The 14,349-nt window shown below is 44.3% G+C and overlaps 1 protein-coding gene across 1 annotated transcript in view; it reads left to right on the forward strand.

Annotated features, from left to right (window-relative positions):
• Positions 1–14,349, forward strand: part of TRABD2B (TraB domain containing 2B) — a 295,708-nt gene that overhangs the window by 121,965 nt on the left and 159,394 nt on the right. The gene's annotated exons all lie outside the window — the stretch shown is intronic.

Genomic DNA, 14,349 nt, shown 5'->3' on the forward strand with positions numbered 1-14,349 from the left:
TGTGGTTTTTGCCCATTGAATGGGTTAAATCTGCATGCAGATCTATAGCTCAAGTAAATGAAAATCCATGTCAGAAGTCCACAGCAACCATGCAGATTTCTGATACGTCCTCAAGGTAGTCGATCGTCAGGTGTCCGCCACTCTGGATTTCCACCAATCAGCTGATCGTCTGTCCCACTGTCAGTGCAGCAGAACCGGAAGTATGATTGAAAGACTTCACTCCCATGGAAATCTATGGTAGCAAAGCCTTTCATTTAACTTCCGACTCCTCATTGCCGTAAGAGTCGGAAATGTAATAGAAGCCATCACTCCCATTGATTTCCATTGGGCATAAACCTTTTTCTATACTTCCGACTCTGACTAGAAATGTGGACATCCAGCTGTACTGCACTAACAGTGAACCAGAGGATCAGCTGGTTGGCTTGCATCCCGAGTGGTGGACCTTCCGCCGATCAATTGTTGATGACCTATCTTTCGGCTAGGTCATCTGTAGTAAATGCTCAAAAACCCTTTGGAATCAACATTTTCCGAGACGCATCATCTTTCTTATTTACAGGTTGTGTCTGGTATCGCAACCCCCATTAACTTGACGTAAAACATTTTTCTAATCCCTTTAAGTCCCCTTAAGTTCTTACTAGTGCTTGAATAGCCATTGCACTTTGTTATATGGTAGCCATCTCCTGGATCCCTCTATTAGTAGTTAGATTTGTCATTCAGTGGTCTGCAAAGGCCGGGTGACCACCCACGCGGGAACTGTAATAATGTCAACTATTTTACTTGCCACCCAACTACGAAAGAGCTAAATATACTTTTTTAGCATTTGGCAAATGCTAATTGTTCACACATTTTCTTATTTTTGGATATTCTCAGCATCTAACAGGACTTCTTCCTGCACACTGGTCCCCGGAGTGCCGCTTTCTACTATGTTTATTTTGCGTCAGGCTGACTTGAATAACTTCTGCTCACGTCTTGCTCTACCTTCCCCCTTTATGCCCTTATAACACACTTACTCCACACGTGGCTCTCATTTGCCCAGGGAAATAATGGGATTACGGCTCTGTCCCTCCGGTTGGCCCTCATGAGCGCCAGGCTTGTTGATTTGTCTGAAAAGATTTGGAAGGAATGTGCAGCAACAAAGCCCAATTATATGGACTTCCCAAGTCTTTGCATTTAAGTCCTCTCATCATAACTTAAGGCTTAAGAGCAATTCTTAGTTTATATTCAAAGCGAAGCCCGGCACATGGTCTGGTAGTCTTAATGATTATTAGAGTAAGTCGCTGCACTAACACACTCTCTCTGCTTAAGCCCTCTGAGTCATTCGCCACTCAATGGCTTACTTCACATTACCCAATGTCAAGGAGACTTAAATGGGATGCCCACTCAGTACATTGCTGCTAATCCACCCTCTAGTCATAAATTACAGTGCCAGACGTGCACATTGTATACTAGCTGTTCCAAGTTTAGAAGAGCAATCCCACTGTTAAGACCAGTGGTCTCCAACCTGTGGTTCATCAGGTGTTGCAAAACTACAACGTCCATTTTTGCAGTTGGGGAGTCATAGATTGGAAACCCCTAGATTAATCCCCTAATGACCAACTGTAGGGTGATCACTAAGGGGCTTTAGGTTAGGCAAATATATTTTTACGGCAGCTTCATCTAAGGCCAGCACTGGAATCCCATGCAGGGAAGATCCAGGTCGCGGCTGTCAGATGAAACCTCCATTGCCTTAAAGGCTGCGATCAATAGCTATCACGGCAAGTAAGTGGGTAACATGGGGAGGTTGCTCCTCCAGGCATCCATTGGCATCTTCAATGCAATCGCAGGGTGCTGAAGAACTCCTATGACAGCCGGAGACCTGATGAAGGTCTCCAGAACTGCGAGGCAAGCCAGGACATCGCAGATAAATAGGACATCAGTTTTTCCTGCCTTGCACTATTGATGTGAGTGAAAGACATCTATGTATATTAACCCATTGAAAACAATTGTAAACACACAGAACTCACACTTTTTTATTTCTCACATAACTAAGCCCTTAACACTTTCCAATCCACTGTCTGACATTCTGATTGAAGGCTGTACAGCGCCGATGTTGGAATATGTCCGTCAGGGTATTCTTACTGTATATTACTGGCCGCTCTGTTGTTGGGAGCCTCTCCAGCATGTCCTGTACCACAGTACTGGCTCTAGCCAGCAGATGGCGCCATTGTATAATGGACGAAAGAGAAAGCCCCCTAGGAAACTCTAGGAAAATTGGATTGCAAAGGGTTAATCTTACAATCACAAGATGATTTCTCTTCTCACGCAACTTAAACTGGCAAGAAAATTTGTAAAAGCATTTCCGTATTTGTCGTTATATTCATTACTTCCTGTCTACGGCCGATACTAGTATGGTTGGCCTAAGGGTGCCCATAGATATTAGACTAAAGTTGATGGAAGTAAACGATTTTGACTAGAATGATCTTTCTTCGGGTAAAAAGTAACAATAAACAATGGTTTTAGTTGAGCACCTAGAAAACAGTTGGCCGCACTTGAATATTTTTTGACTGACAGTAGGTCGAAAGATCTTTTGTTGAGAGAAAGATCTTCCGTGGTTCTTTACTTGATAGAAAGTTCTCAGAACAATCATTCATCCGTCGTCCGGTGGTTTTGAACATGCATGGCCAGTTTGAACACGTTTAATGGCCAATCTGAGCTAAAACATGCGAATCCTATATGAAGACAACTATAGTCCCATCAAAAAAGTCCCATACATCAACAAACCCAAAAATGTCCAAGACCGGCCTGCACTAATGTATCTTTAAAAAATTGTTAGAAGTTCACAAAGAAAATCATTCTTATATAAACCTACATAAGGCGTAACCCATCTCAATGTCAAGCATATAGTAAAGTGTTAACACGTGACCAAGGATCTGACAAATCCCTGCAGGGGTGCAAAACCCTCGCCGTATGCACCCTGTAGCCAAAAACCATACATACTATATACTAAAATGTCCAAAACGAAATGAGGAACCCGTTCCCATACTTTATTTTAGTGTAAATATACTAATTTGAAAAAAAAAACTATAAATGTTAAAAAAATAATTTTTTTAGCTTTTTATCCCTTATAAAATAAAAAAATAAAAAAGTCAGTTAAAAATATTTTTAAAAAGTAGGCCTATATGTCACGGGAAAAAAACGCAGCAAAAATAATTGAATAAAAAACAAATTGGGCAGTTAAACCACCACATGGGTAACATCCCTAAAAAGTGTCTGGTCCTTAAAGTACAAAACAGCCTGGTCCTTAAGGGGTTAAAGGGTTTGTCCACTTTTTGCAATCCTTTTTGGAATGAAGGGTCCATGAGAAACCTGTTGATCATATATTATCGCAATAGTGAGACCCTCAGGGATCAGCTATAACCTGCGGAGGAACCTGGTAACAAGTGTTGTATTACTTTGCAGCTCCACCACAGGGTGAAATAAAGTATAATACTGCGCTTCTCCAATCTAGTGGGTTGTCCTTGTAATGCAGGGAATAGCGGTATCCTCTCGAAAGAAAAAGAACACATTTTGTACCCATTCTTCATTTTGTCTATTTAGTGGAGATATTAAATGAGAGTCCTCTATTGTACGGACAGCACTGGAAGCAGATGGCGCTGTCTGCATTGCAGGGGCCAATTTTGGGCCTGCAGGCACAGTTCCCATTGAATTCAATGGGAACTATGCCTGCAATACCAAACCAGGCCACTGCAATGCAGACAGCGCCATCTGCTTCCACCGCTGCCTGCACTGATAGCGAGCCCAACGATCAGCTGATCGGCAGGGATCCCAAGCAGCGGATTCCCACTGATGAACTATTGATAACCCATCCTGAGGATAGGTCATAAATAGTAAAAGTCCCAAACCACCCCATTAAAGAAACCAAAGAGCATCCAATGTAATTCACAGACACCCTGTCCCTCTAGTCACTTTGTTGGGCCATTCTTCACATTGGTTTAAAAGTGGGTTATAATCCATAATTCCCTTTCCTTTATAACTCCGTATGGCCTAAAAGAAAGCAGAAAGGGGGGGGGGGGGTTGTCCGAAGAGTACGCCCTCTTTAAGAAACTTCTGAAGACAGAAACAATTACTTTGATTTTGAAAAAAGCATTGTTGTATTAAAGCAATATAATAAATGAGTCATATCTGTCAAGATGAATTACGACGGATGTCATCGCAAAACTAATTCTCACAAATTATGACTACAAAAAATTAAAAAAGAAGAAATACACTAATAATGGTGGAATCTCATGTCAAAATATGTTGTAGCTAAGAAGTTATCCGGCTCTTAAGAGAACTTAAAGTGAAAGCAGAATTCTGGAATCTGAGAAGCAGATGTTCTGGGCAGGACTGCAACAATACCATGATCCTCAGTAAATGAAAGACGAAATGAGAATCAGATGGTCGAGACCCAATAGTGATAAAGAGATAGAAGGAGACGGCCCTAGTCCATTTATTAAAGATGGATGATAGCCTTGTAAGGAAAAGGGATCATCTTGTCATCATGTATAGTCTTCTGTCATTTTGTAGCAAAATAAGAAGCAGGATCGGGACAAGGGTTAGGAAGGAATGTCAACTCCGTTAAGATAGAAAAAGCAGAAACGGTTGTCGAAGAGTAACTTGAATCTTCTGGGCTCCAATGCAAAATCTATAACTTGGCCCCCTACCACTGGCGTAACTATAGAGGATGCAGGGGATGCGGTTGCACCCGGGCCCAGGAGCCTTAGGGGGCCCATAAGGCCTCTCTTCTCCATATAGGGAGCCCAGTACTATGAATAAAGCATTATAGTTGGGGGCCCTGTTACAGGTTTTGCATTGGGGCCCAGGAGCTTCAAGTTACGCCTCTGCCCCCTACCTACCATGGTAGAGAGGTGTTTGGGTTTCCCCAGATACCAGCGCCTGGGAGCAACTGCTACTTCTGCACCCCTTATATTTGTGTCCCAGATACTAGGTTGAAAGGAGGATCAGGTCTATACAGGAGACCTTCATCCAGAGTTTTCAAAGCCGGGAAGAATAGGGCATATTTACTAAGAGCAACGTTTCACTTGCCAGTCTAAGTAAAGTTTGGGTGGTTTCACACCTGCCCCCAAGGGTTCTGCTTTCCTGCTCCATTCGGGGAGGAGGATTATCATACAGGCCCTAGTTATTGGATTCATCCCATAGACATTGGTTAATTTTATGGGTTTTTTGCACCTGCGCCCTCTTTTTGGCCTCTCTCCCTGGAAACAGGGGGAAAGCCATATATCATAGGGAGGGAGGCTGAAAATAGGGTGACTCCCTGTAAAATGGCGTGAGTTGTCATGTCTGCATCATCCCTTGAGAATTATATGTATGGACTGACATATGGAGACATGACATATTCTGACATGTGGCTCCCTCGCACATCATGTACACGGTACTCTACGATGGCGCGCAGTCTGCATGGGTCCATATTACAGACTAGCGACGAGCGAACTTTTGAAAAGTTCAGTTCGGTTGGTTCACCAAACTTTTCCCAAAAAGTTTTGTAGGGTTCCAATTAGTTTGAAGCAAATTGTACGTTCACCAAACCCCCTAAAACTGGTGTAGAACACTATCTAAGAGCCATAAAAGCCTTGTATAGCACACTGAGACTGTTATACAGTGCTTTTATGGCTCTTCGACAGTGTTAGGCCTCCTGCACACTGGTGGAAATTCCACGATGAGATTTCCCGCAGAGTTTCCGTCCGTGCATGCTGCCATAGGATTGCATTAGATAATGTAATCCTATGCAGACAGCCGCGATTTGACTGCGTGAAATCTCGTGGCATGTCCTATTTCTTTGCGAGGCTCGCAGAGGCCCGCACAGAAACGTCACTGGTCACGCGCTGGCTCTGCACTGAGCATGTGCGGCTGTGCGCCAGCCGGCACATCGCAGTGCAGAGAGAGAAGACGCCGGCCGGGTGAGTATAAAGTCAATACCAGGGCACGGGTCGCAGCGTGATCCAACCCGGCCATGTGCAGGCGGTCTTATACACCAGTCTTCAGGACTAGTGTTGAGCAAGACAAGCTGGTAGAACTTTACTAAAAGCTTGGTTCGGGTTCGTGCCGGACTGAGATTTTAGCAAAATTCGACCCAAAACGGTTCTACTGGTTCAGTTTGCTCAACAGTATTACAAACCTTTAGGCACTTGTAGAATTCTATAGATTTGCAGGATCACAGGGTCTATTTCTTTCTTGTCCAGGAACAATGGCCGATGAACAAGCATTGTAACCTTCTTTAACTGTAGTAGTAGAAATGAGGTTGCCCCATGTCTTTATGTTACTGATTAAGATGCCCTTTTAAAAAAAACACACATTTCTGGGCAAGTCAGTCCACATGCCTTCACGCAAATCTGTGCCACATGTGCAACCACTTTACAACAAATTGGAACACAGTGAGCATTTAATCTATGAAATGCGTTTTAATTTGCAGCGGTATCACAGGCTGTCCCGTTTGTTATTTGGTGAAATATTCGCACAGTGTTGAGGAATGTTGTACAGAAATACCCAGAATTTCATTATTTTAAACCAGTCCTCGTACAGAAGCTTTGTTCTGTGTGTGTGTCATTAAAACAATCTCTTTTAGACTCTGTACTAAAGGCCCTTTTACATGCAAAGATAATCTTTAAGCGATTAAAAGATTGAAAGTTTTAGCGATCATTTTGCGTAAAGTGTTAATGGACACTAATGTCCATTAACACTTTATCATCTTCAGTTGCATGTAAAAGGGCGTTCGAGAGCTATTTGCAGAGGTGTGGGCTGGGCTCTGCACAAAGCTGCATTGTTTTCATCAGGGCTGCTTGCAAAATACAATGTATGCTTCCAGTTCCTGCTGAGAACACAGCATGCGGTCTGTTGAGAGATTCGTTATCTCTTTGCAGCTGAACAATGGATTTTAAGCTCACTTTAAAATCATTGTTCAGAAAAAATGTGCATGATGGCTGCATTTGGACACAACAATTATCGCTCATCTGCGGTCGTTTGAACGAATGTATTTTCTGTCCGTCTTGAGTTCATGTATTTGACTGACTGAATATGGGAGGCACACGGACCCAGTGAATTAAATTGGTGTAATTAGACGCGCGGGACTGATGTTACATGTAAAAAATTGCAGCATGTACTACTTTAGTCTTTGTTCAAGGACCAAAATTGGTCATTAAAGTCTACGGTTGCGGAAAATAAGGCAGGAAATATCCATTAGCATCCGTGTTCACTGTGTTCATTTTTTTCTTCAACACCATTTATTTTGTGGATTGGGACAAAACTGATGTCACTTGGGTTTTCTTGGGGGGGGGGGGGGTTGCACATACGCAGCTAAAACACATATAACACGCACATATATGCAGTAAAAACTGTATTTTTACAGATCACATTGCATATGCCCATGTGAATGAGCCCTACGGGGTTCTGGTTCTCAGATCTACCCACTTAAACAAATGAGTTGTTGGCATTAAAGGGGTTGTACCAAACAGGATATAAACACTATAAACAAGATAGAGATAACTTTGTCATTGGTGGGGGTCCGACTGCTGGGATCGCTACCGGTCTTGATATGCAAGGACCAATGGTGCTCGCATGAATGGAGCAGAGGACTCACATGCGCTCCACTGCACCATTCATTTCAGTGACAGCACATGTGAAATCAATGGAGTGGTGGCACACATGCTCTTGGCAGTTTCCGACACTGTCAAGTAAAAGAATAGAGCGTTCTCCGCTCCAGTTATTCGAGTACTGTCAAGAACCCTGTTTGGGCATCAGTGGGAGTTCCAGCACTCAAAGCCAGCTGATCACTTTAGATTTTGATACAACACACTTAAAGGGATTCTATCATTAAAAAAAATAAATGAATACCTATTCCCCCCCCAGGCAGCCTTCTTACCTCATCTTCTCCTTGATGATCTTCTCCCAGGCTACCTCCCCTCTAGCCGGCCGGATCCTCTTCTTCCTGTTATGGAGCGTCCATGCTCGTGAGTCTCCTTCCTGCAGGTCAGTGTAGGTTACGTCACTAGGGAGGTAGCATTTACAGCCTAGCAGAGAATGCGTAGCTATTGCCGAGACTATGCATGCATGCTGTCTAACGACAATAGCATATGAACACTCGTGGCGAGACTGTGTGCATGCGCAGTCTTGGCAATAGCTCGGCATTCCCTGCTAGGCAGTGAACATTATGTCACTAGTGATGTAAACTACACTGACCTGCTGGAAGGAGATTGCTGAGAATGGATACTCCATAAAAGGAAGAAGAAGGTCCGGCCAGCTGGAGGTGAGGTGTTCTAGGGGACTGCGGGACCCAGGAGAAGATCAGTGGGGAGAAGATGCAGTAAGAAGACTGATGGGTGGAGGAATAGGTTAGTATTGATTTTTTTTTAATGACAGAACCCCTTTAAGGAAGATCAAAATAAATTAGTGTTAAAGGAGTTTTCCATATTTGATAGTCTCACATCAATACCTGGGCCACCGGATGACAAATTCATCACCAGCAATCAGATATAAGCTGTGACAAAATTAGTCAGTAAGTATTCAGTTTTCCTGCAGCGCCCCTACAGGACAAATGAAGCATTACATTATACAGCTTCCATTGAAAATAATGGGCTCTCTGTAGTCCTTCAAAGTGAGAGACTCTCCTTGTAGCTGTGTTTTGCTCTGACCGATATATCAAAAATCTTAATGGGGTCTCACCCATAGTGTACCCTTGACAGAACTAAGGGTTTTAGCACCATCAACATTTACAGTTATACTATTTAATAGGAGGTGGCTTTACTTTGGGCCTCCCACCTATTAGAAGAAAAGGGGTCCAGTGATCTGCAAACAAGAGGAGACTAAAAGGACAGGTAGCTGTCTGTACCTTCCAAAACTTTACTTGGAGGACATGTGTCCTTGGACCCACTTTCTCCCAATAGATGGGTGTCCTGGAGGTTAGCCCCTCCTATTAGAGATGGATGGCACTCTTTGAGGATGTGTGAGGGGCTACCTTAAAGGGTGTACTGTGTTTCACAATGGAGCACCAACATGGCCGCTCCAAACAGGACTGAGAATGCTCCCTCGGACCTTTCTAGCCAGATGATGTCAGGACTATAAAAGGAATTTCTGCTGCACCACAGAATGCATAGACTGTGTTAGTGAGAGGACGTGCTGTTGGGAGCTGCTGCTGGAGAGGTGCAACAGCCTGCAGAGGAGCTACTGCAGCCAAAGAGGAAGAGGCAGCGGGAGGCTGAGCCCCTGGATGTGAGAGGCGCTGGCTGAGTGAATGCCAGGATCCAGAGAGAAGAGACGTCTAGAGGACAGACAGAGCGTGGGACTGCACGGCATAGCAATGGACCAAGACCAAAGATGACAGATGAGCCATAAATTTCAGCTTCTTTAAAGTGGTTGACTCACCACTGACAAGCCTATTGAGGAAGAAGCTACTATGCCAAGTCCCGCTCGTTGTAATAAAGACTTGTATAAAAAGTCTGACATTGATTTGCAGAAATGCTGCCTTCCAATAGGTGGAGCTAGAGATATATTGTTCTAACTTTATTATTTGCATATTTCCCAGAGGAGCATGGATGGCCTTATAAGGCTCTCAGACACCTTCCAGGTGCTCTCCTTAAGGAGAGATGATACCCCTCCCGACCTTCCTGATACCCTAGCTGATATTGCCGGGGAAGACCGGAGCCTTTGCAAGAGGAATGCAATATTGTACTCAAGAGTGATCCAGCCGGCAGATGGTAGACTAAAAATTCCAGACTTTATTCCATGCATTTAAAAAACCTTTACTGAAGACGGCTTACAGACTTCAGACGGAAACTCATCCTCAGTCGTAACTGTCTGTATAACAAGGGCACTATTATACAGACAGCTACAACTAAGGAGGGGTTTCTGTCTTTGGCGTGCTGACCTCTTTTTTTGTCTGTCTGCAATATATGTTGGAGGTTTTTTAATCGCATTGAACAAAGTTTGGAATTTTTTACGTACCATCTGCATGTTGGATCATTCTCAAGTACAGGAATTGTGCCGTGGTTGGCACGACATGCATGCACGCCTGACCAGGCAGGTATTTCCTTGGCCCCTAGAAGCTGGCTTCCTCTCTCCTTTATGAAATGTAATAGTACATGGCAGACATTCAAAGGAATGGTTGTCCATGTAATGCTTGTGCAGTGATGAGTGGGCTGGGTGGCAATTGATGGAAATGGGGAGAGCAGCTATCAGAACATGGGTACAGTTCCTAGAGGCTGAGGGATTCACCCCCATGCCAGGTTGCCCCACATATATGGCACCTCCAGTGGTGTAGTGATCGGTCAGACAGTACGAGAAAACATTCCGTCACTCTTAGGCCCAATACCCACGGACGGATTTTCGCCGCGGAATTCGCGGCCAGATGGCTACTGCGAATTCCACAGCAATGTCCGTCCATAGCATGCTATTTTAAAAAGATTCTACCATGCCCACGAGCGGAAACCAACTGCATTTTTCTGCTCGCGGGGGAAAATCGCAGCCTGCTCTATTTGATGCGGACGGCTTTCATTGCATTCAATGGAAGCCGTCCGATCTGCGGCAATTCCAAAATGTCAATTTTGAAATCGCCTAGGACCCGCGTCATCGCCGGTTCGTCATGCCCTGCATGCGTCCTGGCTTGCCAGTCAAGACACTTGTGGCGGATCTGGACAGGTAAGTATGTGTCTGTGGCTGGGCACCAGGTCTGATTCCGCTGTGAGATTTCGCAGTCGGAACCTGACCCGGCCGTGGGCATTAGGCCTTAGGGCTGAAACAGATGGGAGTGTTTTAGCCCCATTATCACAGCCGCATAACAGGATGAAAAAAAACCATTGATTTCAATGGTTTCATTTCCACTATTGGGATTCCCGCACCTTATTAATAATATTGCGCGAGAAAAGGTAGCGCCTATCTTCCTGCTTTTTTTTGCAAACTTGCATGCACTAGAGCAGAGTTTGAATAGTCCGAAAAAAGCAAACCTAGTTCATGCACTAATGCGCAAGGTGGGTCTGGGTCACAGAGGTGACACACTGCTGATGTTGCGTCCTCAGGCCATGCAACCTCAATAATACAAACAAAAGGCACTACTGTGCAAAGAAAACATAAAAGTAAGGGGAATTCTCTCTCTATAGTCTCCTAACCCGGGAGGGGGCCCTGCCTACACGGCGGACCGATCGCTCTGAAAAGTGCGAGCCCGCACGCGTGCCTAGGCCTCTGTCAAGTCCCTGTGAGGGAGCCCTAGCACCAAAGAAAGGAAAAACAAATAACCAAATAAAGCAGAAAAGGACTTAGCTGGAGTAGAGGAGCTCCAGCCAGGATGTGTTCCTCCGTCGCTGTCCAGCCGCAACTGAAGCATTGACCAGCACAGGGGTCAATGCTAGCACAGTTTAAATATGAGCCAAGCTACTCAGCACCAGGTGCTGACTGATGTTACTCCTGCAACTATCATGCCCCTCAGCTCCAGGAGAAGCAATGACACACCCAAAACCTGGTCTGGCCTGCAAGCCCGCTGCAGGCCTCAGAACGGCTGCAACACCTGAACAGCCAAACCCGACAAGTTCAGAGATCTGCATCCAATGAAGCTTCTAATCCACGTCAGTCTCAGGTGTAGCCTTTGTTTGCCATGTGTATTACAAGCTCAGCTTGGCAACATTCCTACCCCACACTTAGCATGTTAAGGCAGCAGAATATAGTCTTAAGCTCTGGTTCACGACCTGAAGGTTGCGGTTTCAATCCCCACTTGGTTCAGGTAGCCGGCTCAAGGTTAACTCAAACTTCCATCCTTCCGAGGTCAGTAAAATGAGTACCCAGCTTGGTGGTGGTGGTGGTGGGGGGGGGGTAATAAAAAAAATACCTGAAAGCGCTGCGGAATAAGTTGGCGCTATACAAATAACAAGTCCCTTCCCTCCCTTTTGCATTCCTTTAGTTCAGCCAACCTCCGGCCCGCAGATACTCAGGGCTAATTATCACTTCCTGAATCCTGCTAGGCAAAAGTAAACCATTGAAATCATTGGTTTCATTCCATCCCGTTTTACTGCCGTGATTGTAACGATTGTCTGAAGAAGCCCTAAAGGGAACATCGCAACTAGAGATGAGCGAAAGTACTCGTTTAGGGCGTTTTTTCACTCGAGCACCACTTTTTTCGAGTAACTGACTACTCAGACGAAAAGATTCGGGGAGGGGCGGCGTGGTGGAGCGGGGGGTAGCAGTGGGGAACTTCCCACTGCAACCCCCGGCGCCCCCCGAATCTTTTTGTCCGAGTAGTCAGTTACTCAGAAAAAGCGGTGCTCGAGTGAAAACAGCCCTAAACGAGTACTTCCGCTCATCTCTAATCGCAACCATAACAACAATCTAAGATTTACAATTAGAAGTGCTAATAACATGAATACTTCCACATCATGAACACACAACCCCCTTACACATGGACCGTTTGAGTCTCCAAAACAGGAGCCACTCCATTTTGACTTATAGAAAGCGTTCCGAGTTGGGCACGCCTCTCTATGATGTCCATATGCCTTAATAGGGTGTACGGACTGAGTTGTCTTCACGAGACAAACTCTTTAAAGATGTTTCTTATCACTTTGGTCCATTTTTCAATCGTAAACTAAATTTCAAATTAAATGAAGTTGAAGAAATGGATTTTTGGAATGCAACCAAGTAGACTGAAGGAGATATCTTTATGGTATGCAGAAATGGTTATGGATATTGTAGTAATCCTTTGTTGAAATCCTTTAAAAATGCACATGAGTGATAAAGAGGGTTTGATTTGGAAGTAAATGTTTTTCCTCTCTCCATAAAAAGATTCAGAGACACGGGCTCCGTGATCTGGGATGTTCTCTGTCAGATGAAAGATAAAAAGCATGGGAGACTATCTGATAAGTGTAGAGCGAAACAGCTGCCGAGGTATTTTATATGTGGGGAAATTGTAGGAAGAATGCAATGAAAATATATATATATGAAGATAAAAATGCAGCTGGTGCTCACTTGGGTTGGGCCCATCTGTTTGTAACATCTTGGTTTTATTTGGGATAAAGGGAAGTATGTAAATGGTAGGCTCTGAGCATTAGAGATCGTCATCCTTAATGGGATGTAAGAATGTATCATCATTCACCCATCTGATGCACATACCATACCATGCAATGTATCTTTAGGAAAAACTTGACTTCTAAGCCTTCTCATCCAAATAAAACGTACATATGCTGGTATACGTTCCCTTCTCTTTGAGGATATTTCATTTTACAGACGTTTTTGCTGTGTTGCAGCCATAGTCAGCCATATTGGAAACTATGGAAACTATTTTTGGTCATCCATTTACAATATTTGTATGTATATCCTACTGATCTTCTATCTAGAAGTCTACTATGTATTACCCCCCCTAGTCATGTCATGTGCCTTCTGTACTTAAAGGGGTTGTGTAATTGTAAACTATTGATGGCCTATTTTCAGGATTATGCCATCTATAGTAGATTGGCGAGAGTCCACTGTCTGGGACCCCCCAACAATCTATGGTAAGCTGTGTCTTTGTGCTCATGCACAGAGTTGATTTCTGCAGGAAGCAGACAGCTTCATTCCCACTGCAGTGGCTGGGCTTGGTATTATAGCATTGAAGGGAATGGGAACTTGGCCCGCAATACTAAACTTGGCCAGTGCAGTAAGAATAGAGCTGTGCTTCCTGCAGAAATTAGCACAAAGGGCCAGCTAACAGCTAATCGGCATGGATCCCAGATGGCAGACCCTCTCTGCTATCTGTACTTGTATTCTGAATGCTGAGAGGTTAGAAAGTTGCCACTAGACACTTCTTCCAACAGCTTATCTCCTCAAGAACAAAAGGATTTGGCCAAAGAAATCCAATAGCCCCCTTGGATGATTGGCCAATGTAGTGGCCCAGTGCATGCTTTCCTGGCCCTCTCCATAATGTCATACATGTATGTCTTATGTAGATGCTCTGTGCAAAACTGTCTTGTCATTCTGTTATGTGTATTGCACAGCTGCAGCAAATAGAGGTTAATGTCTGCAAAGTGTGAGCTGACTGTCTGTAAATGTAACTATTTCTGTCCTGTCACGTTGTATAATTGAGATTATAAATGCGAGCACTTGAGAGTGGGAAATGGAGTTACATGTCTTCAGGAGTGGTAGTCAGGAGGTACAGCTACATGGGGGCACCTCCAGCCTTCATGTAGTGAAGCATGGAAGAGGAGGAGAGGTTTCCCCGATTGGATGTGCATGTAATGAGAAAGGAGTGAGCCCCACCTGAGCAGAGCGAGAGCAACCGTGAGTGCGTGCATATGAAGACCCAGTGCAGAGGTACTATCTAAGTTTATATTTTCCTATGTGGCCGTCTGAAGTCTAGATCACCAC

Source organism: Eleutherodactylus coqui, chromosome 3 (genome assembly GCF_035609145.1).
Source record: "Eleutherodactylus coqui strain aEleCoq1 chromosome 3, aEleCoq1.hap1, whole genome shotgun sequence".
In the NCBI taxonomy this organism is placed as follows: Eukaryota; Metazoa; Chordata; class Amphibia; order Anura; family Eleutherodactylidae; genus Eleutherodactylus; species Eleutherodactylus coqui.